Source organism: Oncorhynchus clarkii, chromosome 30 (genome assembly GCF_045791955.1).
Source record: "Oncorhynchus clarkii lewisi isolate Uvic-CL-2024 chromosome 30, UVic_Ocla_1.0, whole genome shotgun sequence".
In the NCBI taxonomy this organism is placed as follows: domain Eukaryota; kingdom Metazoa; phylum Chordata; class Actinopteri; order Salmoniformes; family Salmonidae; genus Oncorhynchus; species Oncorhynchus clarkii.
Window position 1 is genome coordinate 12,895,293 of NC_092176.1, and position 27,359 is coordinate 12,922,651.

At 45.0% G+C, this 27,359-nt stretch overlaps 1 pseudogene; it reads left to right on the plus strand.

The window, feature by feature from the left end:
• The first annotated feature begins 10,475 nt into the window (after positions 1 to 10,475).
• Positions 10,476 to 23,897, plus strand: LOC139390243 (intraflagellar transport protein 81 homolog; annotated as a pseudogene).
• The last annotated feature ends 3,462 nt before the right edge of the window (positions 23,898 to 27,359 follow it).

Here is a 27,359-nt window from a genome sequence, read left to right on the forward strand (position 1 = left end):
TAAGGTGTAGTCTGTATTAACCAATGATCTACTATAATAATATAATGTAAAGTTAAAATTAAAATAATGACAAGTACATTTTTATTTTTTAAATTCAGGTTTCATTAAGTCAGGTTAACTTGGTTTTGTGTAACAGCATTGAGATCCCCTCTGGGACCAAAACTGACTTCAGTATTGTTGAACCAAAATACCCTCAACTATACAGAGAACAATAGGATAGTGTCTGTTGTGGAACTATTATTTACAATGTTCAAATCCAGAAATATAAAAGGGCTCTTCTAATGAAAATTACAGAAAAAATGTGTCCTATATGGAAAACTCAAGAAGCCAGAAGTATTTGAATTTGAAGCACCCCATATTGCTGAATTGGGCTAAATGGCACCAAAAATCGCTAAGGATCATGGTGAAAATGGCCGGAACTAGCAAAGCATCATGGTCAATGTTGTCATTTTCATCCTGCCAAAGAGAGCCAACCTTAATGTCTATGGCACAGGCCCCCAGTGTCTTAGAAAGCCTAAATCAAATCCAAATAAAATGTTTTTGGTCATGTACAACTCAATATTAGGAAGGTGTTCCTAATGTTTGGTATACTCAGTGCACTGTATATGTACAGTATATGACGGTGTGCATAGACAGTATGGAGCGTATATGAATAGAAAAGGTGTGTACAGCAGTAGTTGTATACTAGAATACAGTATATACATATGAAGTGGGTAAAACTATATGTAAACATTATTAAAGTGACCAGTGTTCAATGACAATGTACATAGGGCCTCTAAGGTGCAGGATTGAGTACAGGGTGGAAGCTGGCTAGTAACAGTGACTAAAGTTCAGGGCAGGGTACTGGGCGAAGGCAGGCTAGTGGTGACTATTTAACAGTCTGATGGCCTGGACATGGAAGCTGTTTTTTATTTTCTCGGTCCCCAGCTTTGATGCACCTGCACAGTCTCTGCCATCTAGATGATGACACAAACCTACCAGAAGAGCTAAATTACTTTTATGCTCGCTTCGAAGCAAGTAACACTGAAACATGCATGAGAGCACCAGCTGTTCTGGATGACTGTGTGATCATGCACTCACGTCTGTAGCCATGAAGTGCTTTGAAAGGCTGATCATGGCTCACATCAGCACCATTATCCCATTATCCCAAATACCGCCCCAACAGATCCACAGATGATGCAATCTCTATTGCACTCAACACTGCCCTTTCCCACCTAGACAAAAGGTACACCTATGTGAGAATGCTATTCATTGACTACAGCTCAGCGTTCAACACCATAGTGCCCTCAAAGCTCATCACTAAGCTAAGGACCCTGGGACTAAACACCTCCGTCTGCAACTGGATTCTGGACTTTCTGCCGGGCCGCCCCCAGGAGGTAAGGGTAGGTAACAACACATCCGCCACGCTGATCCTCAACACGGGGGCCCCTCAGGGGTGCGTGCTCAGTCCCCTCCTGTACTCCCTGTTCACTCATGACTGCATGGCCAGACACAACTTCAACACCATCATCAAGTTTGCCAAGGACACAACAGTGGTAGGCCTGATCACAGACAACGACGAGACAGCCTGTAGGGAGGAGGTCAGTGACCTGGTCGTGTGGTGCCAGGACAACAACCTCTCCCTCAATATGATCAAGACAAAGGAGATGATTGTGGACTACAGGAAAAAGAGGACCGATTCTCATCGACGGGACTGTAGGGCTGTAGTGGAAGTTCCTTGGTGTCCACTTCACCAACAAACTATCATGGTTCAAACACACTAAGACAGTTGTGAAGAGGGCACAACAAAGCCTATTCCCCCTCAGGAGACTGAAAAGATTTGGCATGGGTCTTCAGATCCTCAAAAGGTTCTGTAGCTGCACCATCAAGAGCATGGTTGCATCACTGCCTGGTATGGCAACTGCTCGGCCTCCAACCGCAAGGCACTACAGAGGGTAGTGCATACGGCCCAGTACATCACCAGGGCCAAGCTTCCTGTCATCCAGGACCTCTATATCAGGCGGTGTCAGAGGAAGGCCCTAAAAATTGTCAAAGACTCCAGCCACCCTAGCCATAGACTGTTCTCTCTGCTACTGCACGGAAAGCGGTACCGGAGTGCCAAGTCTAAGTCCAAAAGGCTTCTTAACAGCTTCTACCCCCAAGCCATAAGACTCCTGAACATCTAATGAAATGGCTAACCAGTCTTTTTGCATTGCCCCCCCCCCCCCCCCCCTTTTACACCGCTGCTACTCTCTGTTGTTATCATCTATGCATTGTCACTTTAATAACTCTAACTCTACCTATATGTACATATTACCTCAACTAACCGGTGCCCCCGCACATTGACTCTGTACCGGTACCCTCCCCTGTATATAGTCTCGCTATTGTTATTTTACTACTGCTCTTTAATTACTTGTTACATTTATTATATATTCTTATCCATATTTTTTTTAACTGCATTGCTGGTTAGGGGCTCGTAAGTAATCATTTCACTGTAAGGTCTACACCCGTTGTATTCGGCGCATGTTACTAATACAATTTTATTTGATTTAATACACTGGGTGCTGTAAATGTCCTGGAGGGCAGGGAGTGGGACCCCGGTGATGCGTTGGGCTGACCGCACCACCCTCTGGAGAGCCCTGTGGTTGCGGATGGTACATTTGCCAGGAGGTGATACAGCCCGACAGGATGCTCTCAATGGTGCATCTGTAGAAATTTGTGAGGGTCTTATGGGCCAAGCCGAAATTATGATCGCCAGAATGGCCGCACCCCACAAAATTGAAGGCTGTTTTGGGCTCTAAAATGTGTATATAATGATCAAGTTCGCTCCCCATGTTGAATGATTTTAAAGTTCGCTACAAATCGCGATACTTAATTAAATAGTGATCCACTCTAACTACTGCATTTGTTGTCACACATGACCACGTGCTGACACAGACCAATCATGGGCCGACAGGTTACGAGGAGGCTCATGCCTTCATGCAGGCTCTTTGCAGGTGCACCTAAACGGACGCTCTCTGGCAGGATGAAAACTACGACATCATGATCCTTTGCTAGTTATGGCCACTTTCACCATGATCCTTAGCAATTCCTTGCAGGCCCATTCAACAATATGGCATGCTTCAAATTCCAATACTTTCAGCTTCATGCGCCATCGAGAGTTTTTTTTAAGAATACCTGGATGATGTCGCGTTACAGCCTATCGTGGTGACTAACTGGGAACTCAAAAATACGAGGTCAATTCATGTCAGTGATCTTCAGGTCGGATTTTTAGAACGGTCATCTAACTCAGAATTCCAAGTCAGGACTCTTTCTAGAGCTCCGATTTTCCGACATGGAGCACACTGGTGTCATGATTTTAGCTCGTTTTTCCCTCCGAGTTCCCAGTTTTCTTAAAGCACCATTAGGCATGAGACCACGAGCCTCCATGTCTGAAGGCCCGTGATTGGTGTATGTGAGCATAAGCTAATTTTAGATCCCAAAACGGCTGTCCAAAATAAATGGATTTGGCCGTTCTGGCGATCGTAATTTACATAGGCTTTCTAGGGCAGACCAGGGCTTTTGGCACCGCAAGGTTGCTACGCAGTAACCGACAAGCAGAGTTCCTGACTTCACGCCTCACACCGGACACTGGGGGACTTTGTAATACGTGTTTGTAACATTCGATAACAGTGAGAATAACCGTTTATAGCAGTGTAATAACTGTTTATAACCATGTACAGCACATCTACCAATGCACGGATGCGTGTCAAGAGCCTAAGTTTAGTTTCAGAATCCTCAGACCCCTTGCGGGGAGCAGCATGGGGACAGTACTATCTAGTTGAATGGAAATTAAACTACTATTCCAGATATTATTTAATGAAGAATATTTACATTTCAATCAAGAATTCCTTTTTAACTAATTTATATTTAACATTATTGTTTAAAACACATTTCGATGTCCCGTTATTAAAACATTTACTGATTGTATCTTTTATTTAATTTTACTCACCTTGGCAGACCACTAGAACTAAAAAATAAGCTTCAATCCCTCCTATGAAAAGGGGAGGGTAAAATCAGAGAAACTGAACGCATCTTGCAACAGGCAAAATACACTATAATGTCTGATATTGTGGTCAAGTAAGAGGATAACTTTTATTTTTAAGCTATATCCATTGTTAGAGCAGTCACTCGACTATCTTGTCAAACAATCTTTGCCCTCTTGAACAAGCTGAAAGACTTCCTGTTAGCAACCAGCTCGAGTACGTTTGTGCCTGGTTACCAAAACGGATACGAATGGTCTTGTTTTGCTGACTGTGAACGTTGTTATGGTGTTTAAAACGAGTATTTCTAGAAATAAACAAGGGGACAAGCCAGCTGGCCACTTTGTGCATACGAACTCTCTTGTTAGCGTGTAGCTAGCTATGCTTCAAGCTATTCACCTAACGTTATCTAGCAGTATCTAGCTAAATAGCTAACTTTACAGTACGTAGCAAGCTAACGTAATGCTAGTTTTGATTTTGTATTTTTGCTAATCCTCTTGACTAGCTAACATTATCTAAAATTATTTACCCCGCTTTAACGTTAGCTGACCAGTTGATTTTAAGATGAGCAAGCAACGTACATTTATTGTTGAGCACCTGAATAAAGACCCCTTCAAGAAAAACGTTAACCTCATCACCTTCGACTCACTGGAGCCAATGCAACTGCTGGAGATTCTCAGTTATGTTCTGGCTGAAATTGACACTAAGGTAAGATAATGTAAACAACAACCTCATACTTTTGAGTTGTCCCAGTTGATATTATGTTTCAAATGTAATGTTGATGATGACACCTACCCCATTTTGAGCCCCACTATTATTGTGTTTCCAATTATCAGTCAGTCACCCAAAGTGTGTGTAAAATGTGTGAATGAATTGTAAATCATATTTTATTCATTTCAGTAAGCTATTGATATCCGTGAAGAAATGCCTGACCAAACAGCAAAGATAATGTTCACTTTGCTAGGGATGTTGAAATACAAACCACCTGGGAATATGTCTGATCTGTAAGTATTCTTGACAGACAACTTACAAAATCAAAGCAGATTTCAGCAGTAGAACCAATGACTGAATAGAACACTGAGAGTGTTTGCTTCTCACTGTCCTCTTTCTTCAGACAGGAGCAGTTTCAGACAGGGCCTGGTGACCTGTGATTCACCCTATCCTTCTGGTTGCTGCAGAGGATCACAGAGCTGAAGAAGAGAGTTTACCTGGCTCGCTTCCTGGTTAAACTGGAGGTGCCTGCAGAGTTCCTGCAGGGTGGTGTCATCACTGACACCTGTCACCAGGTTTGTTTAACACTGACATCAAGGTGCAAGCATAACATGAGAAAATGGGAACTTGGGATAATGACTCCTCCTCTCGCTAGACTAGAGAGATCACACTATGATGCCATGATTAAAAACTTTATTTTATTATTTTTTAAGTTCACTATGGCTCAGAAAGATGTGATGGAATGCATAACTAAGATAAGTTTAATCATTGCATAGTGTTTGATCTGTTGTTTTTGTTGTATGAAGAACTAATGGAACGATTCAAGACCTACCATAAGGAGTGTGAGCAACTGAAGAGCTCTGGCTTTTCCACTGCAGAGATCAGTGGAAAGGTGTGACACCTTTTCAACCTTAGGACATTGGTGCTATGGAAGAGGAGAAGGACCAGCTGATCAAGCGAGTGGAGTTGCTGAAGAAGAGGGTAAGGCAGACAATCTGTTTGAGAAAGCTCACCCTGTCCTAATGCCTGAAACTCACAGGGACTCACAGAGTAATGAAAACATGACCTCTTATACACGCCAACAGATTCCTTTTTGTAAAGAGACTAGACAGGCATCTGAGAGGCTCACGGCATCACCCTTTTCCAGGGTAGAATAGTAATAGAGTGCTATTTTAGTGGACCATTATTTAAGGCCATGCCAGAAGGGAAACTGAGGTCAGTGGTAGTGGCTCCCGGCTGTCGTGTGAGGTGAAACTCAATCTCAGGTGCTGAAACAGTATCACAGTTGTTTTCTGTGTCCACTAGGTGGAGTCAGTGTTCAACCACCAGCGGATGCTGGAACTGGCCAGACAACTACTTGTGGAACAGGAGAGAGAAGAGTCTCTGGCTCAGCAGAAGAACCAACTAATGATATGGCATGTCCAACTTTCCAATTTACAGGCTTTGTAACCCATATTTTCAACTTTGCTGCATGCAGAGTACACATAAACTCAGCAAAAAAAGAAAAGTCCTCTCACGGTCAAATGTGTTTATTTTCAGCAAACTTAATGTGTAAATATTTGTATGAACATAACAAGATTCAACAACTGAGACATAAACTGAACAAGTTCCACAAACATGTGACCCTGAACAAAGGGGGGAGGGGGGGTCAAAATCAAAAGTAACAGTCAGGATCTGGTGTGGCCACCAGCTGCATTAAGTACTGCAGTGCATCTCCTCCTCATGGACTGCACCAGATTTGACAGTTCTTGCTGTGAGATGGTGGAAGAGTGGGGCAACAAGGCACATGCAAGTTCCCAGACACTTCTGGGTGGAATGGCCCTAGCCCTCACCCTCCAATCCAACAGGTCCCAGACGTGCTCAATGGGATTGAGATCCGGGCTCTTCGCTGGCCATGGCAGAACACTGACATTCCTGTCTTGCAGGAAATCACACACAGAACGAGCAGTATGGCTGGTGGCATTGTCATGCTGGAGGATCATGTCAGGATGAGCCTGCAGGAAGGGTACCACATGAGGGAGGAGGATGTCTTCCCTGTAAAGCACAGCGTTGAGATTGCTTGCAATGACAACAAGCTCAGTCCGATGATGCTGTGACACACCGCTGCAGACCATGATGGACTCTGCACCTCCAAATCGATCCCGCTCCAGAGTACAGGCCTCTGTGTAACACTCATTCCAGGGGTGATGCTCGCGAATCCGACCATCACACCTGGTGAGACAAAACCGTGACTCGTCAGTGAAGAGCACTTTTTGCCAGTCCTGTCTGGGCCAGCGACGGTGGGTTTGTGCCCATAGGCGACGTTGTTGCCGGTGATGTGATGCTGGAGGACCTTACAGCAGGCCTACAAGCCCTCAGTCCAGCCTCTCTCAGCCTATTGCGGCCAGTCTGAGCACTGATGGAGGGATTGTGCTTTCCTGGTGTAACTCGGGTAGTTGTTGCCATCCTGTACCTGTCCCGCAGGTGTGATGTTCGGATGTACCGATCCTGTGCAGGTGTTGTTACATGTGGTCCGCCACTGCGAGGATGATCAGCTGTCCATCTTGTCTCCCTGTAGAGCTGTCTTAGGCTTCTCACAGTACGGACATTGCAATTTATTGCCCTGGCCACATCTACAGTCCTCATGCCTCCTTGCAGCATGCCTAAGGCATGTTCACGCAGATGAGCAGGGACCCTGGGCATCTTTCTTTTGGTGTTTTTCAGAGTCAGTAGAAAGGCCTCTTTAGTGTCCTAAGTTCTCATAACTGTAACCTTAATTGCCTACCGTCTGTAAGCTGTTAGTGTCTTAACGACCGTTCCACAGGTGCATGTTCATTAATTGTTTATGGTTCATTGAACAAGCATGGGAAACAGTGTTTAAACCCTTTACAATGAAGATCTGTGAAGTTATTTTGATTTTTACAAATTATCTTTGAAAGACAGGGTCCTGAAAAAGGAACGTTGACATATTATCAAAGATTGTTGTCAATTACACATTCCAAATTCACCTACAAGTAGATTTATAAGCATGATGTTGGTTTCTTTTAAAATGCTGATAAGGTGTGTTGTCATTTGGATATGTCCAGCTTTTCCAGGCAGAGCAGAGACTGCAGAGATCTCAGCAGCAGCTGAAGAACCTGCAGCAGGCAACAGCAGTAGATTCCAAGCCAAAGAGTGAGTAGGTGTGTTCTGCATCACCCTCCACACCACAGCTGGTTGAAAAGGTTGAAAGGTCAAGGACACGACAGATTAGGCTGAATCTCTGTTAATTGATTCTGTCACGGTTGTCGTAAGAACAGGACCAAGGCGCAGTTCCACATATTTATTCCAAAATTGAAACATAAGCCAAAACAATAAACCAAATAAACAAACAACGGAACGTGACTACGTGGTGCACATGCACAAACACAAAATAATATCCCACAAACACAGGTGGGAAAAATATCTACTTAAATATGATCCCCAATTAGAGACAACGAATACCAGCTGCCTCTAATTGGGAATCATACAAAACACCAACATAGAAAACATAAAATAGAACACAACATAGAAATATTAAACCAGAATACCCCCTAGTCATGCCCTGACCTCCTACACCATAGAGAAACAAGGGCTCTCTATGGTCAGGACGTGACAGATTCACATCTATTAAGGCCCCATAATCATCTAGTGTTGGTCTCTTTACAATCTCTTTACACAGGAGATTTGCACATTTATAGTTTCCAAAATGACCAAAGTAAAGACAGACAGACATGAAAGCTTTTGTGAGTGTCACACCAACAAAGCATTTGACAATACAATGACTCAAAATACCACATATCAAATGATGTGACCCTCTTGTAAAGGTTTTCAGTCTCATGTAGGTCTACTGTGCGTCAGTTAAACAGCAGCATGGAAGAACACTAGATAGAGTGCATTTTGAAAGTATTCAGACCCCTTCCCTTTTTCCACATTTTGTTACGTTACGCCTTATTCGAAAATGGATGAAAATATTTTTTTCCCCTCATCAATCTACACACAATACCCCATAAAGACAAAGAGAAAACAGGTTTTTGCAAATGTATAAAAACAGAAATAGCTTATTTACATAAATATTCAGACCCTTTGATATGTGACTCAAAATTGAGCTCAGGTGCATCCTGTTTCCATTGATTATCCTTGATCAACTTGATTGGAGTCCACCTGTGGTAAATTCAATTGATTGGACATGATTTGGAAAGGCACACCTGTCTATATAAGATCCCACAGTTGACAGTGCATGTCAGAGCAAAAACCAAGCCCTGAGGTCAAAGGAATTGTCCGTAGAGCTCAGAGACAGGATTGTGTCGAGGCACTGATCTGGGGAAGCGTATTATCAAATGTCTGAGGCATTGAAAGTCCCCAAGAACACATTGGCCTCTCATTCATAAATGGAATAAGTTTGGAACCACGAGACAATTCCTAGACCTGGCCGCCCGGCCAAACTGAGCAATCGGGGGAGAAGGGCCTTGGTCAGGGAGGTGACCAAGAACCCGGTGGTCACTCTGACAGAGTTTCAGAGTTATTCTATGGAGATGGGAGAAACTTCCAAAAGGACAACCATCTCGGCAGCACTCCACCAATTAGGCATTTATGGTAGAGTGGCCAGATGGAAGCCACTCCTCAGTAAAAGGCACATAACAGCCCGCTTGGATTTTGCCAAAAGGCACCTAAAGACACTCAGACCATGAGAAACAATATTCTCTGGTCTGATGAAACCAAGATTTAACTCTTTGGCCTGAATGCCAAGCGTCACATTTGGAGGAAACCTGGCACCATCGCTACGGTGAAGCATGGCGGTGGCGGTATCATGCTTTGGGGATGTTTCTCAGCGGCAGGGACTGGGAGACTAGTCAGAATCGAGGGAAAGATGAACGTAGCAAAGTACAGAGAGATCCTTGATTAAAACCTGCTCCAGAGTGCTCAGGACCTCAGACTGGGGCGAAGGTTCACCTTCCAACAGGACAATGACCCTAAGCACACAGCCAAACCAACGTAGCAGTGCGTTCGGGTCAACTCTCTGAATGTCCTTGAGTGGCCCTGCCAGAGCCTGGACTTGAACCCCATCGAACATCTCTGGAGAGACCTGAAAATAACTGTGCAGCGACGCTCCCCATCGAACCTGACAGAGCTTGAGGATCTGCAGAGAAGAATAGGAGAAACTCCGCAGATACAGGTGTGCAAAGCTTGTAGCGTCATACCCAATACTTAAATCTGTAATCGTTGCCAAAGGTGCTTCAACAAAGTACTGAGTGAAGTGTCTGAATACTTATGTAAATGTACTATTTCTGTTTTTTATAATTTAGCAAAAATTTCAGTAGCACTGTTTTTGATTTGTCATTATGGGGTATTGTGTGTAGATTGATGAGGAAAAAAATCTATTGAATCAATTTTAGAATAAGGGTGTAACGTAACAATGTGGATAAAGTCAAGGGGTATGAATGCTTTCCGAACGCACTGTATGTTGAGGTTATGCTCCTGCATTGATTAATTAAAACAATGTTTTGCATACGCTCTCTTGATTTTGTTTAATGTTAATTCTTGTGATGAGCAGATGTGCTCAACTCAAGATCAGCATATTATCCTCCTTTTCTTCTATGAGCAGGTGTGCCTCATTGTGTTTCAAAGACTTTCAGAATGATGTAGCCTGATCAAATATCTCTGTTACTGTTGGTTACTGTCTCTGTTACTGTCTCTGTTACTGTCTATGTTACTGTCTCCGGCTTAATGAAGAGGCTTGAAGAGGAGATCAAGTTCAACTCCTAAATGGTGTCTGACAAACTGCCCAAGGAGCTGGAGAGTAAGAGGCGGATGGTGCAGTACCTGCAGAAGGTGGTGTCCAAGCCAGACATGGGCCAAGCTGAGTTTAGGGAACTAGAGGACAAGGTGAGCTATCTACCTACCTGGGTATTTAAGCTATAGAGCCATGTCAATTTGGTTCAAGAATGACTGACAGTAACCAAACAGGTTGTTTCTGACAAATTGAAAGTTTGAGTCTGACTGTTCCCCTTTTTGTCCAGAATCGAGAGAACACCATTGAAATAAATCTGCTGATTGAGAAAAGAATGATGAGAAATGATTAATGGATGATAAACTGTCTCTTCAGGCAGCAGGTGATTTGTTTCTCCTTGTCTCACATTCTCTAAACATACAGCACATTTATATGACATAACACCAGCAATTACATAGGATGAAGGTTATGTCCATTTCAGAATGCCATTCCCTGTCATTGATACTAAATCACACAAGTCTTTGTCAGTTATATGAATCTGTATGCGCTGGCTGTCTGTGTGTTGTTAAGCGTTTGCTGGCTCTTTGAACTTGTAAGGATGATTGATGTTGTCTGATGAAGGGAGGCGGCTTTATTTATCATCAAAAGGTTTATTCAGGTTATCATATTGATATTTGAATATTTTTTTGTCTCTTTTAGGTGAGAACAGCCAAGCACGAGACCTGGAGGGAGACGGGGTAGCTAACCACCTCTCACAGCTCAGTACTCTGGTCTGAACATCATCATCATCCACACCAATAGTAATCCCCTTCCTCACCATTGGAACAGGTTCGGAGCCTTTTTCGATGGGGAGTGATGTATCGTCATTGTCCAGCAAAAAGACTGCTACCCTTATACAATCCACAGGAGGTTGGTGGCACCTTAATTGTGGAGGACGGGCTCATGTAATGGCTGGAGCGGAATGAGTGGAATTGTATCAAACATGGTTTCTATGTGTTTGATTCCATTCGCTCCGTTTCAGCCATTATGAGCTGTCCTCTCACCAGCCTCCACTGATACCATCTGCTCTGTATTCGCACGTTACGTTGTACATCTGCTCACCACTCAAAACTGAACATCACTATCCAAACTCTCTGAGGATAAAGCAAAATGCATCAGAGATGGTATGTTTTCCATCTTTAGGGGTAGATGGATTAAACATTCTACTGTTTGCTTACGTCAAACTTTGTTGATAAGAGTGAAGCGCGGTAGAGTTGTGTGCCGCACTGAACGTGAGATGCTATTTCTGCTCTTATGTAAACAGAGAGGGGCTTACTGGCTAAAGCTACTTATCCCTTTCCCCTCACTCTCCCACATTCCCATGCAAGGTTAAAAATAGACCACAGCATGGACTACCTAGAACCAGGACAGTATTGAACAAACTGTCTGAAATGTTAACTGTTTTCAAATCTCTTCTAAATTAATTCCGCAAAACACAAACCATTGCAGTGTGAATCCTTCAACTAAATGTAACTCGATGGCTGATATTTTACCCCAATCGAAACAAACTGACACAAGCTTTGACGCTATGTTTGGTTAGATCCCTCTGAACCACTGGCAGAGAGTGGACTCTCAAATTTGAGTGGCTTTTTAGCCTCTGCAACACAGTGCCAGGAGCCATCACTCCTGTGTCAACACACCCTGTGCCTGGCTGTATAAGTTCAAGGATGATAAGGAAAAACGACCACTCTTCACATCTCAAACTATGCCTGTTCCTGTTTTCAGAGCAACCTTTGGCCATAAGCAGGTCTATATAGTTGGTGGACGCTGTTGGATAAAAGGCACGTACTGCACCCATATGTTCATGTCTGACTGTTTTGAGAGCAGGAGTTCCACACGCAGTGAGATCATGGTGCTGAGACAGGCTGGCGAGGCACATAAGCTGCCTGTCTGAAATAGCAGCCACTTCCTCCCTGCTCTCCCCAATGCCCTGTTCATGTGGGTGGTTTCATCTGCTCCCCTGGATAATAAGTGAGTGTGTTTTGATGGGAAAGGGAACTCTAAACCTACTCCTTCTCAGTGTGGTAAAACAGTAGGTGAGAACAAGAAGGGTTTCTGTGGTAAATGGAAAGGACTTATCAGTCTCTCCTGGAGTCATGGGTCATGGTGGAAATGATCACCTTATCAGAGGTATTTTCCATTCTGAGCGTGCATGTAATCACATGTCACCCAGCAGCTGCAGGAGGGCGTCTGTATTATGCCCCTGGGTGCCCATCCTTAGTTAGCTTGGTTTTGGTCCACCATGTGTCTAGTGTTCCATCATCCATTGCTTGGCTCTCTGTTCACTTACACCCCAAATTCCCCCAACATAAATAACAGATGTGTTTGCTCAATCTGGAAAGGTTATTCACCCTGCCGAAATAGATTTCACATACACTGTAGGCTACTGCTATTTATAAATATGCACAGTGCGTACCATGTTTAATTATCTACTATCCCCATTGTGCTGCATTTTCAAAAACGATCCTCTGTCATGATAAATAGTTCAAGCTCTTCAAAGTACTGGCTAATTTAGTAGCAGTTGTTCTGGGGACACATTGTATGTGACGAGAGAATGCTATGCAGCATTCTTCTGCCTGCTAATTCCCTCTCAACCTTGTCTGCCCTTGATGTCCTGAAATAAAACAAACCATATATTCGAAGTGACGTAACATTCTGTGATTTCTGGGGTTCTCCAGAATGAACAACAGCTATAAATGTTGACATGCACAGGATTCTCATCATACCCCTACAGAGAAGGGGAGCCAATGTTTGTGTTTGCCACGGGTCATGTCTGTCTTGGTAGGAATTGGAGAGGATGACCTTGCTTCAATATGTGGTTGTTTGTGTGTATCTGGGAAGAAAGAGAACATGTCAGTCTCATTTTCAGACACAAAAAAATGCAATGTTATTGTCACTACTTTTAGTAATTCCCTTTCTCTTAGCATATTTTTTTCATGACAGTCTCCCTCGGTTCTTCTCAGTTCAATCGATTTGTTGGGAAACTGCGCAGCAAGGGGACGGTGTTCAAGAAGAAGAGGCAGGAGATTACCGAGCTGAGCACGGGATCCTGCAGCGGACAGAGGAGATCCTAAAACAGAGGCGTGAGGTCAGCCAACAGCAACTGGTAATGCACCTCACCAATCCCCTTTCACAGCTATCAGCTATGGGCAGCTATCCACCCTACCTGCTTTCCTCCATACCGCATCAGCCCTCTTATAGTGCTGCACGTGCCTTTCCATCCTGCCCATGTTGATGTAAATTGCATTAAAAGTGAAGTGACATAACCTTCCTGGAAATTATTTCACACCTCAAAACCCTCCCACCTCCTGACTTGCTAAAAGCCTGGTTGACGCAGCGAGGGCTGGGCTGCTGCTATTTGCGAAGGCTGCATCTATTTCTCTCTATGACGCTGGTATTTTTTTTATCAGTGGCTGCATCCCCCCACCACCACGGCTGGTTGTCTGTTGATGCCTGAGCCCCCTCCTCTCGCTACCTGCATTCCTGTTCCCAACTGTTACCCCTCCCACATGAAACGAACCATTCGCTGCAACAATGTTGGTTATAGCCTACCGTATAACCCAGAACATGCTAGAATCCCAGCCTGCCACTGTGATCTATTCATATCAGAACCAAATATTAGAATACATTTAGTTTAATTAGGTCATTCACATTCAGTCTTTATCAGTGTTTGAACAGATTTGCAATGGAGGGCTGGGGGATACGTGTGAAGGAAATTGTGTTTATTTTCATAGGTCACAGATTTCTCACTCATCATATACAATAGACTGCACACACACACACACATACACACTGCTACCTCAACCGCATGTAACCTTCTCTTCTTGGAGAACAAAGTGGCCTGTACTCCCATGTGTGGAACTGAGCCCTGACTGTTTGTGTGGACACAACGCTTCACAGTGCATAGAGCTGCGACTCCGGTGCCAGAGGTCAGTTCAGGATTAGGCTCCGTGCTATATCCTCCCAGACAGGGAGGGAGTAACTTAGTCACTGAGTCACAGCTATAGACTTACATTTGTCGATATGGCGCAAACTAATTATAAACAATTAATTAGCTGAGCCATTGTATGTTATTACATGGAGATTTACGCACCTCAAAATATTAACTTGTATTTACTGATTACACTCATTAAAATATCCCACTGCCTTGCAGCTCCTGTGGGTGTAGATAGACTACATTGCTTTAAGTGCCAGGTGTTTCTAATGAACTCTTGCCAGGTCCCTACACTGACATTTGGTTTAGGATTATAAAACTGGACACAATCTCATGTTATGCTGCCATATTGCAAGGCACAAGGATCTCATATTTTGTGTACTAACGGATGACTGGAACCCCATATGCCCTTTCATGCTCTTATTGTCTGTGTAGCAATCCATGGAGGCACAGAAGCAGATCTCTGGGTACAGTGACACCCAGGAGGAACTGGAGAGGGTGTCGGCCATCAAGGGGTGAACTGGACGAGATGAAGGCACGCTCGCTGGACGACGTGTCTGAAATGGTGACTATACCAGGGGATCGGAGCCACTGTCTGAGTAGCATGTCACTTTACCACAGGGACAGATCTTTACCCACTCCAGACAACCCCCATACTCAGTCACAGGATCATGCTCATTGCCTTCAGATGCTTGTCCAGATGCACAATTTGTTTTACAAGAACCTTCCTTGTCTGACTGTGCTGTTTTGTTTGTGTCATTGATTACTTCGCATTGATTTTGTGTCTTTGAAACCCCTCATGCATTTTTCAACTGTCCTTTGTGCTTGTATTGTCACGAGTCCGACCGAGGGTGGCTTCCCTTCCCGGTCGGGTGGCGCTCGGCGGTCGTCGTCACCGGCCTATTAGCTGCCATTGATTGTCTTTCCTCCCCCTCCTTGTATGTTTATTGTTAGCACCTGTTCGTGAATCATTAGTTGGGCTTTATTAGACAGCCTGTTTCTTTGTGCGGGATTAATTATTGTGACCTTCGGTTCCGTAGTAGAGGAACGTGTTGTTCCTGGTCGTGTATTTCTGTTGTACTATTTTCGTCCCCCGTGTTTGGGGCAGTTTGGTTGTGAGCACCCTGTGTTGCGTTAGTGCATTAAAGAGCACAGAATTGCACTCTCTGTTTCCTGCGTCTGACTCCATACCCACGACACCCGGAGCGTTACAGAATCAGTAGGAGCAGCAGCCAACCCTCTCCCATCGATGGAGGAACGGGTTCTCCACCACACCACCGTCCTCCATCAGATCGGATCGGCGATGGATCAAGTGATAGAGAGAATGGACCGATGGGAGAGGAGTGGTCTCCTCTCTCCACCTTCGGCAACCCCCGACTCCGGACCCATCTCCCGACTCCAGCACCCTCCGTCTGACACTCCCGAGGGCTTATGATGGAGCGGCGGCGGGTTTCCAGGGGTTTTTACTCTAACTGGAGTTATACCTGGCCACCGTCAGACCCACTCCCTGGGGAGCGGAGAGGGTGAGTGTCCTCATCTCCTGCCTCACGGGTCGTGCTCTGGAGTGGGCGAACGCAGTCTGGAATGGCCCAGACTCAGCGAGGGAGCACTACCCAGAGTTTTCCCGCCGCTTCCGTGCCGTGTTTGATCACCCTCCAGAAGGCCGAGCGGTGGGAGAACGACTATTTAATCTCAGGCAGGAGAGGAGGAGCGCCCAGGATTACGCACTGGAGTTCCGGACCTTGGCAGCAGGATCTGGGTGGAACGACAGGGCCCTTATTGACCACTACAGGTGTAGTCTCCGGGAGGACGTCCGCAGGGAGCTAGCGTGTCGGGACACCGCTCTTTCCCTGGATGAGCTGATTGACATGTCCATCCGACTGGACAATCTGCTGGCTGCCCGTGGGCGTTCGGAGAGGGTCCTGTGTGTTCCACCACCCAGCCCCTCCGCTCCCATTCCGATGGAGTTGGGAGGGGCCGTGCCGAGGGGTACCGGAGGAGGAGGCCTTCCCTGCACCAACTGTGGTCGGAGAGGACACACGGCCGATCGGTGCTGGGGGGGTCCGTCTGGGAGTAGAGATGGCAGGCGGAACGCTTCTCGATCACCCCAAGTGAGTCAGCATCAAACTCACCCAGAACCCCCTGTTGGCCACATGTTTGTCTTAACTTTTTTCCTTCACTTTTTTCCCTCTTCCCAGCATAAGGCGCTAGTCGATTCAGGCGCAGCTGGGAACTTTATGGATCGCGGACTCGCCCTTAAGTTAGGGGTTCCGCTGGTGCCGATAGATTCTCCTTTTCCTGTGCACTCCCTAGATAGCCGGCCATTAGGGTCAGGGATGGTCAGGGAGACCACGGTTCCACTGAACATGGTGACGCAGGGGAATCATAGGGAACGTATCAGTCTTTATATTATTGATTCGCCTGCGTTTCCAGTGGTGCTAGGGATTCCCTGGCTGGCCCGGCACAATCCTAAAATTTTGTGGAGACAGGGGGTTCTCCAGAGGTGGTCAGATGAGTGTTCTGGAAGGTGTTTGGGAGTTTCCATCGGTGCCACGTCGGTGGAAAGTCCAGACCAGGGTTCCACGGTGTGCATTCCCCCCAAGTATACCGATTTGGCAATCGCTTTCAGTAAAGTGAAAGCGACTAAATTACCACCTTATCGACCGGGAAGGGATTGTACGATAGATCTCCAGGTAAACGCTGCGCTTCCCAAGAGTCACGTGTACCCATTGTCCCAGGAGGAGACGCTGGCGATGGAGACATATGTCACGGAGTCGCTGGGACAGGGGTACATTCGGCCCGCCATCTCACCCGTCTCCTCAAGTTTATTTTTTGTGAAGAAAAAGGGAGGGAGGTTTGCGTCCGTGTATTTATTATAGAGGTCTAAACGCCATCACAGTGGGGTATAGTTACCCTCTACCTCTCATCGCTACAGCGGTGGAATCATTTCACGGAGCGCAGTTCTTCACAAAACTGGATCTTAGGAGCGCGTATAGTCTGGTGCGTATTCGGAAGGGAGACGTGTGGAAAACCGCATTTAGTACCACATCGGGCCACTATGAGTACCTCGTCATGCCGTATGGGTTAAAGAATGCTCCAGCCGTTTTCCAATCCTTTGTAGACGAGATTCTCAGGGACCTGTGCGGGCAGGGAGTGGTTGTTTATATCGATGACATTCTGATCTACTCGGCCACTCACACCACGCATGTGTCTCTGGTATGCAAGGTGCTTGGTAGACTGCTGGCTAAGCACCCCTTTCTCATCTGGACCGACCACTAGAATCTGGAGTATATTCGGGCAGCTAGGAGACTTAACCCACGTCAGGCAAGGTGGGCCATATTCTTCACCCGGTTCCGGTTTACCTTGTCTTATAGACCGGGCTCCCAGAACGTAAAGGCTGACGCACTGTCCCGCCTTTACGACACGGAGGATAGGTCCACCGAACCTACTCCCATCCTTCCCGCCTCAAGGCTGGTAGCACCAGTGGTATGGGAGGTGGACTCGGACATCGAGCCGGCGTTACGGGCGGAACCCGTGCCTCCCCAGTGTCCGGCGGGGCGAAAGTACGTGCCGCTTGGTGTTCGGGACCAACTGATTCGGTGGGCTCACGTCCTACCCTCCTCGGGTCACCCTGGGGTGACGAGGATAGTGGGGAGCCTTCGGGCGAGGTATTGGTGGCCTACCTTGGCTAAGGACGTTAAGTTTTATGTCTCCTCCTGTTCGGTGTGCGCCCAGAGTAAGGCTCCTAGGCACCTTCCTAGAGGGAAGTTACAACCCCTCCCCGTTCTACAACGACCATGGTCACATCTATCCATAAATTTCCTGACCGATCTTCCGCCGTTTCAGGGGAACACCACGGTTCTAGTGATTGTGGATCGATTCTCTAAGTCCTGCCGTCTCCTCCCGTTGCCCGGTATCCCTACAGCCCTACAGACTGCGGAGGCATTATTCACCCACGTCTTTCGGGACTACGGGGTGCCGGAGGACGTCGTTTCTGATCGGGGCCCCCAATTCACGTCCCGAGTATGGAGGGCATTCATGGAACGTTTGGGGGTCTCTGTCAGCCTGACCTCCAGTTATCACCCCGAGAGTAATGGGCAGGTGGAGAGATTGAACCAGGAGGTGGGTAGGTTTCTGCGGTCATATTGCCAGGATCGGCAAGGGGAGTGGGCACGATACATTCCCTGGGCTGAAATGGCCCAGAACTCACTACGCCACTCCTCTACTAACGTGTCCCCTTTTCAGTGTGTGTTGGGGTACCAGCCGGTCCTGGCACCATGGCATCCGAGCCAGACCGAAGCTCCTGCGGTGGAGGAATGGGTACAGCACTCCAAGAAGACCTGGAGGGCCGTACAGGAATCTCTCCAACAAGCGAATGGACGCCAGAAGAGGAGTGCTGACCGCCACCGCAGTGAGGCCCCCGTGTTTGTACCGGGGGACAGGGTCTGGCTCTCGACCCGAAACCTGCCCCTCCGCTTGCCCTGCCGGAAGCTGGGTCCGCAGTATGTAGGGCCCTTTAAAGTCCTGAGGAGAATAAACAAGGTGTGTTATCGATTACAACTCCCTTCCTATTATCGTATTAACCCCTCGTTTCATGTGTCTCTCCTCAGGCCGGTGGTAGCTGGTCCCCTGCAGGACAGTGAGGTGCCGGAGGTCCCCCCCCCCCCCCTCTGGACATCGAGGGGTCCCCGGCGTATACGATACGGGCCATTCTGGACTCAAGACGCCGGGTGAGGGGCCTGCCTTACCTCGTGGACTGGGAGGGGTACGGTCCGGAGGAGAGGTGCTGGGTACCGGTGGGGGACATCTTGGATCCATCAATGTTGAGGGATTTCCATCGCCTCCATCCGGATCGCCCTGCACCTCGTCCTCCGGGGCGACCTCGAGGCCGGTGTCGGCGCGCTGCGGGAGCCGCGCGTCGGGGGGGGGGGTACTGTCACGAGTCCGACCGAGGGTGGCTTCCCTTCCCGGTCGGGTGGCGCTCGGCGGTCGTCGTCACCGGCCTATTAGCTGCCATTGATTGTCTTTCCTCCCCCTCCTTGTATGTTTATTGTTAGCACCTGTTCGTGAATCATTAGTTGGGCTTTATTAGACAGCCTGTTTCTTTGTGCGGGATTAATTATTGTGACCTTCGGTTCCGTACTAGAGGAACGTGTTGTTCCTGGTCGTGTATTTCTGTTGTACTATTTTCGTCCCCCGTGTTTGGGGCCGTTTGGTTGTGAGCACCCAGTGTTGCGTTAGTGCATTAAAGAGCACAGCATTGCACTCTCTGTTTCCTGCGTCTGACTCAACACCCACGACACCCGGAGCGTTACATGTATTCAGGGGAAAAGAGGAGTTGGTGGGTTTCAAGCCAGGTTTGATAACCAAATCAACCTGTTTTATCAATATGTCATTCCATTGCAATGAAGTCCAAGTAGAACCAGTTGCAAATGATTAGACCCCAGTTCAATATGTTTTTGAAATTCTTTAAAGGTTAGTCAGGGTTTGTGGTTGAAGCTGGCAGGTTTCACACTTAGAAGATAGTAGACTGCCGCTCCCAATGATGGATTCAAGCATTCCTGGCTGTAGCTATAAAGTAGACTTTCACTCAACTCCAGATTACTCATTCCTCATATACAATAGACCACATAACCACACACACTGCTATACACACACACACTGGAGAACGGTGGCCTGTACTCTCAGGTGTCGAGCTGAGCCCTGCCTGTTTGCTCAACCCTTCAAAGTGCGTAGACCTGCAACACCTGTCGCTATAAAGTAGACTTTCACTCACCTCACAATCTTCCAATCCCCTGGTTGGCCTTAGACAGCTCTGCCTCTCCATGCACACCCTATACGACCCCTGCTTGTGTAAAACACAGGTGACATATGATTATTAGATGTTATTATGGGCATAGTTATCCATCTTCTGTACAGCACTTTGAGATATCAGCTGATGTACAAAGGGCTATATAAATACATTTGATTTGATTTGATCTTAATCTTACATTTCTGTGGATAATTTTTCGCACCAAACCAGGATGTTGGCATATGGGTTAAAATATGTGTTACTTTTTTTCAGGTCAAAGAACTAAACTCGACGATAGTGGAGAAGAAGTCTGCCCTTGCACCGGCCATGAAGGAACCGAGGCCTTTGAGACAGCAACGTCAGGTGAACGTCACACGCTGTGAAACGTTGTCTGTAGTTTCATCTTCAGATTGCGTCATTACACAGAGCTGTGTCTATAGAATTAGCCAAATGTACAACCCCAGATTATTATGCGAAACTAGAAGATTAGCAAAGCATGACAGGAGGTCAATAGGTTTATCAAAGGAAGGGGAAAACCCTGATGCTTCCACCAGCTGCTATTCACTTTCTAGTTTTAATGTCACATGCACAAGTATGGTGAAATGCCTTTCTTGCAAGCTCCAAACCCAACAATACAGTCATCAATATCAATGTAGCACTAAAAATAACTTTAGGTAGAACAAAAACATACGAGAAATAAGAATAAGGTTTGCAGGATTTTTGTGGAGTACTTTAACGATAGTTTCAATAGAGTCTATATGTAAAGTATACGATAGGGAAAGCCCCTCACATCTCTTGGCTAAAGCAGGGGATCATATTTTCCAATATGTGTTCCCTAATTTGGTATAAAATCTTACGGGCTAACAATAACTAATGATGAAAAGATGCGTCAGAAATATTTTAATATACTAGGCTTGGGCTAAGATTCAGTAAAACGGTGAAAATATATGCATGGGCTTTGATCTGATAGTGATATGAAAGGGGTTGGGGAAACTACATTTTGCATATAGTACATTTGTACTAGTAGGGGGTATTCAGACCCCTTGACTTTTTCCACATTTTTTTTAACTTTACAGCCTTATTCTAAAATTGATAAAATAATTTGTTTCCCTCATCAATCTACAGACAATACCCCATAATGACAAAGTGAAAACAGGTTTTTAGAAATGTTTGCAAATGTATACTTTCTTTTAAACAGAAATACCTATTCAGACCCTTCGCTATGAAACTCGAAATGTAACTCAGGTGCATCCTGTTTCCATTGATCGTCCTTGAGATGTTTCTACAACTTGATTTGGAGTCCACCTGTGATAAATTATATTGATTGGACATGATTTGGAAAGGATTGTGTCAAGAGACAGATCTGGGGAAGGGTACCAAAATATTTCTGCAGCATTGACGATCCCCAAGAACACAGTGGCCTCCATAATTGGAACCACCAAGACTCTTCCAGAGCTGGCTGCCCGGCCAAACTGAGAAGTCAGGGGAGAATGGCCTTGGTCAGGGAGGTGACCAAGAACCTGATGGTCACCCTGACATAGTTCCAGAGTTCCTCTATGGAGATGGGAGTTGTCCTTCTGGAAGGTTCTATCTCTGCAGCACTCCAGCAATCAGGCCTTTATGGTAGAGTAGCCAGATGGAAGCCACTCGCAAGCCCGCTTGGAGTTTGCCAAAAGGCACCTAAAGACTCTCAGACCATGAGAAACAAGATTCTCTGGTCTGATGAAACCAAGATTGAACTCTTTGGCCTGAATGCCAAGCGTCACCTCTGGAAGAAACCTGGCACCATCCCTATGGTGAAGCATGGTGGTAGCAGCATCATTCTAAGGGGATGTATTTTAGCGGCAGGGACTGGTAGACTAGTCAGGATCAAGGGAAAGATTAACTGAGCAAAGTACAGAGATCCTTGATGAAAACCTGCTCAGGACCTCAGACGGGGGCAAAGGTTCACCTTCAAACACCTTCAAACCTTAAGCACACAGCCAAGACAACACAGGAGTGGCTTCGGGACAAGTCTCTGAATGTCTTTGAGTGGCCCAGCCAGAGCCCGGACTTGAACCTGATCAAACATCTCTGGAGAGACCTGAAAACAGCTGTGTAATGACGCTCCCCATCCAACCTGACAGAGCTTGAGAGGATTTACAGAGAAGAATGGGAGAAACTCCCCATATACAGGTGTGCCAAGCTTGTAGCGTCATACCCAAGAAGACTCGAGGCTGTAATCGCTGTCAAAGGTACTTCAACAAAGTACTGAGTAAAGTGTCTGAATACTTCCGTAAATGTGATATTCAAATCAAATGTTATTTGGCATGTACGCCGAATACAACAGGTGTAGATCTTACAGTGAAATGTTTACTTACAAGCCCTTAACCAACAATGCAGTTTTAACAAAAATAAGTGCTAAGTAAAAAATAAAAGTAACAAATAATTAAAGAGCAGCAGTAAAATCACATTAGCGAGGCTTTATGCAGGGGGTACATGTACAGAGTCTGTGTGGGGGCACCGGTTAGATGAGGTATTTCAGTTTATTTTATACATTTGAAAAAAATTCTTAAGCTGTTTTTGCATTGCCAGTATGGGGTATTGTGTGTAGATTTGATGAGGGGAAATCAATTTTAGAATAAGGCTTTAACGTAACAAAATGTGGAAAAAATCAAGGGGTCTGAATACTTTGCGAATGTACATAACATACATACTATAACAGTGAAATGTATTGTCATTGTACTTAAATGTTGTAGAATATGCGCATCTATGTGTACTTCTCTGTTCATGTATCTGTGAATGGGGATTTCATTATTCACAGGAGCTAACTCAAGAGTATGAGGAAAAGAAGGCCAAGTATGACAGCTGTGCTGCAGGTCTGGAGAGTAACCGATCCACTGGACCAGGTACAATATTAAATGCTATGTGTAGACACCTGACCTAACACCACATATGACATTTCTATATGTAATTGGTTCACATACACCACACAATTGCAATGTTCTCTCCAAGAGGAACAGTTCAGTTTCTTCTTGCAGGAGGTGAGAGCTCTGAGGGAGGCGACGACTCGGGAGGAAAACTGATACCACTACATCAACTGCATGAAAGAGGTAAGGGGCTCAGGTAGCAAACAACACCTGATCTGTGCTGCGACAGTCAACCAGAGCTCCTGTTCTTCTCACCATCTCTCTCTGTTCTTCACAGATCATTGAGTTGCAAATGCAGCAAGCAGCAGATGAGATGAAGAGAGGATGATCCGCAAGAGAGGAGGAAAACCATCAGGTGAGTCTGCCTGCTGCTTAGGACTTCTATTACCGCAGTCCCCCCCATAGGCTCCTATTACAACACGTGTGCATCTGCTAATGTTGCCACACACCTCCCCATACACCTCCCTCACTTGCAGCAGTCCGTTAGTAGGTTCACCCTCATAGGTATTTTATATACTATATCTATGCATTTCAAAGTGTGTCCAAAACTATTGCTTTTCTTTAGAAAAATATGTAAGTAAAATACTGGTTTAATAAAATCTGTTATGGATGTTTGCTACTGTATGTTGTGTTATTCAACTAACAGGTAGTCTTTCCCTTGTGAAACAATAATGGCAGCAGTGATCTTGTGAAAGTTAATAGGCTCACGTGACCACTGACCCTCCGGCTGTTTCACAGGGAGCAGTACATGAAGAACGTTGCAGAGCAGGAGTCCCTGGGCAAGGTGAGCAGATAGGTGCTTTGTGTGCTTTGTCAGGGTGCAGGCACAGTGCCAATGGCATCTGACATAGATCCCCTGCAAACACAGTGGCCATACTTTAGGTTCTTCCTCACCCTGATCAGAATGGGGCCAGAGAGGAGAAAGTGCATGGCAGAGGGCCCAGAACCCAGAACGTTTCCATTGGTCAGGTCATCCAGGAGGGCGGTGAGGATAGGCTGGTGCTGTGAGAAGGAGGAGACTGTCAACGCAGGGCCAACTCTGGTACACTAAGCTCTACCACAATGACCAGGACTTCTCACTCATCTCACTACTGTACTTCGTTCTCCAGTTATAGTTCATCAGTCTGTCTCGCTTTTTATCTATTTTAGGTACTTTTCATCTCTTAATGTAATCAAAACATCTCTGCTTTCATTGCCTAAAGTTAAAAGGATTCAATTCAACCAATCTGTGTTGATCCTGGTTTAGTTAGCTAGTTATGTTCTCTGTGAATAATCCCAAACTAAGATTTAGTTCCATTTAACAGATTTTTCTCCCGTGAGGAGCACCTTTCTGATGATGATATTGTGAGAGGTGCCTGATGAGAACTGAAAGAACACATGATCCAGAAGGTGTCTGACGGATAAGAGGTTTAACTCTCTGGCTCTTTGACTTCAAACAAATCCTCAGCCTCCATATTTGTTGACACATCTTTAAGAATACAGCTCCAATCTATATGTCTAAAGATAACCGCGTACAAAGTGTTGCACTTGGGACGCGGCTGCGCGCCGCTATTTTGGGAAACAACTTCCATGACCTTGGGCCGAGGAGCTTGCCTATTTTGGAAATCAATTGGACCTCTGTTGTTAAAACAGGACAGTGCAGGGTGAACTGGTCCAGCATTATCATCTTGCATATTGTACCTTGGCCAAGTCTATGCCCGTTTTAACACTTAAAATGTAACGACTCAATTTTTTTACTTCTATCACATTAGCTACATAATATCCTGTTGTATTTCTCACTTGACTTTGTTAATACAAATATATGCTTAAAACAATACTTGAAGATAATCAATATTTGGTCGTAATTCTGTCTGACTAGTCACAGCCATCTAAAGGTGATGGATAACAGTGAATGATAAATCAAACTGACAGGTTAACTTTCGTCTTTAGAATATACCTATGCTATTCACAAATCACTCATTCTGAATACCTCTGTCTATAAATGCCAACGTGAATAAGGGGACATGTCACTCGCCGTGCCCTTCACTACAGCTTTGGCTGTAGTGAAGCATAACTCAATATTCTGCTCATAGCCACAGTTAGTGCCAGATGGATCAAGAGTGAATTCTAGAAGGCTACTTGACTGGGAACTGATTGGCAGAGAATTATAACTGAACAACAGGATTGGTGATGTGCCACTGGAGGCCTCATTATGAAGTGTCAACAGATGATAAATGCCAGTCCTGTTTTAAAGAGCTGACAATAATGCCCCCTAATTAACACAGTGGGGTGTCAACTAGTGGCCTTCGCTGACATCCTTCACACCATAATAGCAGTTTGCCTGTGATTGCTTTGCATCTCTTGGTTTGACTAAGAGAATCTGCCTTTGTTTACGTCACATTCTGATTTCAGGTGAGGTGCATGCAAATATATGAGCATGCTGCCTGGGGTCCAGTCACTTTCATTGTTGTTGGTTATCACGGTTGGGGAGTAACGGATTACATGTAAGGGATTACAAAATACAATAACTAATCCATTGCGTACTAGCTAAAATATTGTAGTCAGATTACAGATACTTTTGAAAATCTAGACTACTTCATGGATTGCTTTTATTCAGAAATGAGGTTTGTGAAAAATCTTTGACACTTCTGTTTTCTCAGACATTCAAATCAGCATTGAAAAATGCCGCAAATTTAAGTTTGTTCCACCTGAGCAACTCTGACCAGAAGTCAGAGACCACTATGATGACACACCAAATGTGTTTGATGGATCGCGGGAAAAGAGCAGGAGTAGGCTACAGTCCAAGCTATGTCTTCCAATGGTGAGACTGCTGTCAGCATCCAAAGATTATCCAACTTTAATAAACGCTTGGAGGTAAGAATGACAGCAGTGGTGTAGCCTACGGTGATACGGATATCACTTATTGTTATCTACATAGCGCATTGATGTGAATCACACTGCTGCTCTCTCATTTAGCTATTAGCGCCTTACGGATTGTGATTGTTGTGGATGGCTGTTCACAAATCTAAATGTGTATTTGAACCCAATGGTTGAATTCAAGAAGATTAAGCTGCCTGTCATTGTTTTTGAAACCAGTGAACAGCCAGTGAAAAATGCGGATCTCAGCCTATGGAATAAAAGTGGGGCTTTTATTGCTCAATGTAATTCATGCTGGTAAAAATGTTTTGTCCATAGGCCTAATGGATATATGTTCAAACTCGCACACTTTTGATAGACTTAAAGGGGCAATCAGTAGTTGCTACAACCATTTTTGGACTTAAATACATTCTTGAAGAATATAACTTATAAATGCCTCATGAGCTTAGTTCAACTGTCACACTCCATGAGAACCCAAAATATAAGCTTGTTTTCTCCAATGTGTGTAAACATTGTAAATGTAAACAAACACTGTATAGCCTCATAACATGAATAAAACAATAATTGTTATATCATGTATGGTCAGTCCTTACATCTATAGCTCTATACATTTCTCCAGGCCCATCCCTCAGCTTTTTACCAAAACAGGCGGGGCATCCATTTTGTTATTGTTTCTGTTCCTTTTCCCTTTAAACAGTTGCATATTATCAGGATATCAAAGTGTCACCAACAAAAAGTTAAACAATAGGCCTATAGCAAATGCAGCATATGGCATTCATTATTCACATGTAAATATCACTTTTCAGTAGCGCTCCAAGCATGAGCGCAACATTTATTTTTTAATCTTGAATCAATGAGCCTAATCAGTCCTGCATGACACCAAAATCATAAACAGCAGGGTAAATCCTTAGTTTTGGGGTTATGCTGAGGTAAAACAATTTGGCTAATCTATACTTCCATATTTCCATAAATCCTATTCTTGAAGATCAAGGGGTATAACATTTTATTGTAATGACTGGAATTCTGATAGACGTTTTTAATGTAAAGATATAATTTAATCATTATTATATGTAATAGAAGGCGATGGGTTAGAAGAAGCCTACATAACCAATCCATAAAGTAAAATTTAATATCCATATGGCCAGCTATGTAAACTTTAACATAGATGTATCCTGCAATAGATGTGGTTCAATAGGTAACATACATTTTCATCTTCTTCTAATGCCTTTAAGGGGAAATTAATCTAAAAGTAACTGAATGTAATTGGATTACGTTACTGAGTTTGTGTAATCCAAAAATTACGTTACTGATTTATAATTTTGGACAAGTAACTAACTAACTAACTGTAATGGATTACATGTATTAAGTAACCTACCCAACCCTGTTGGTA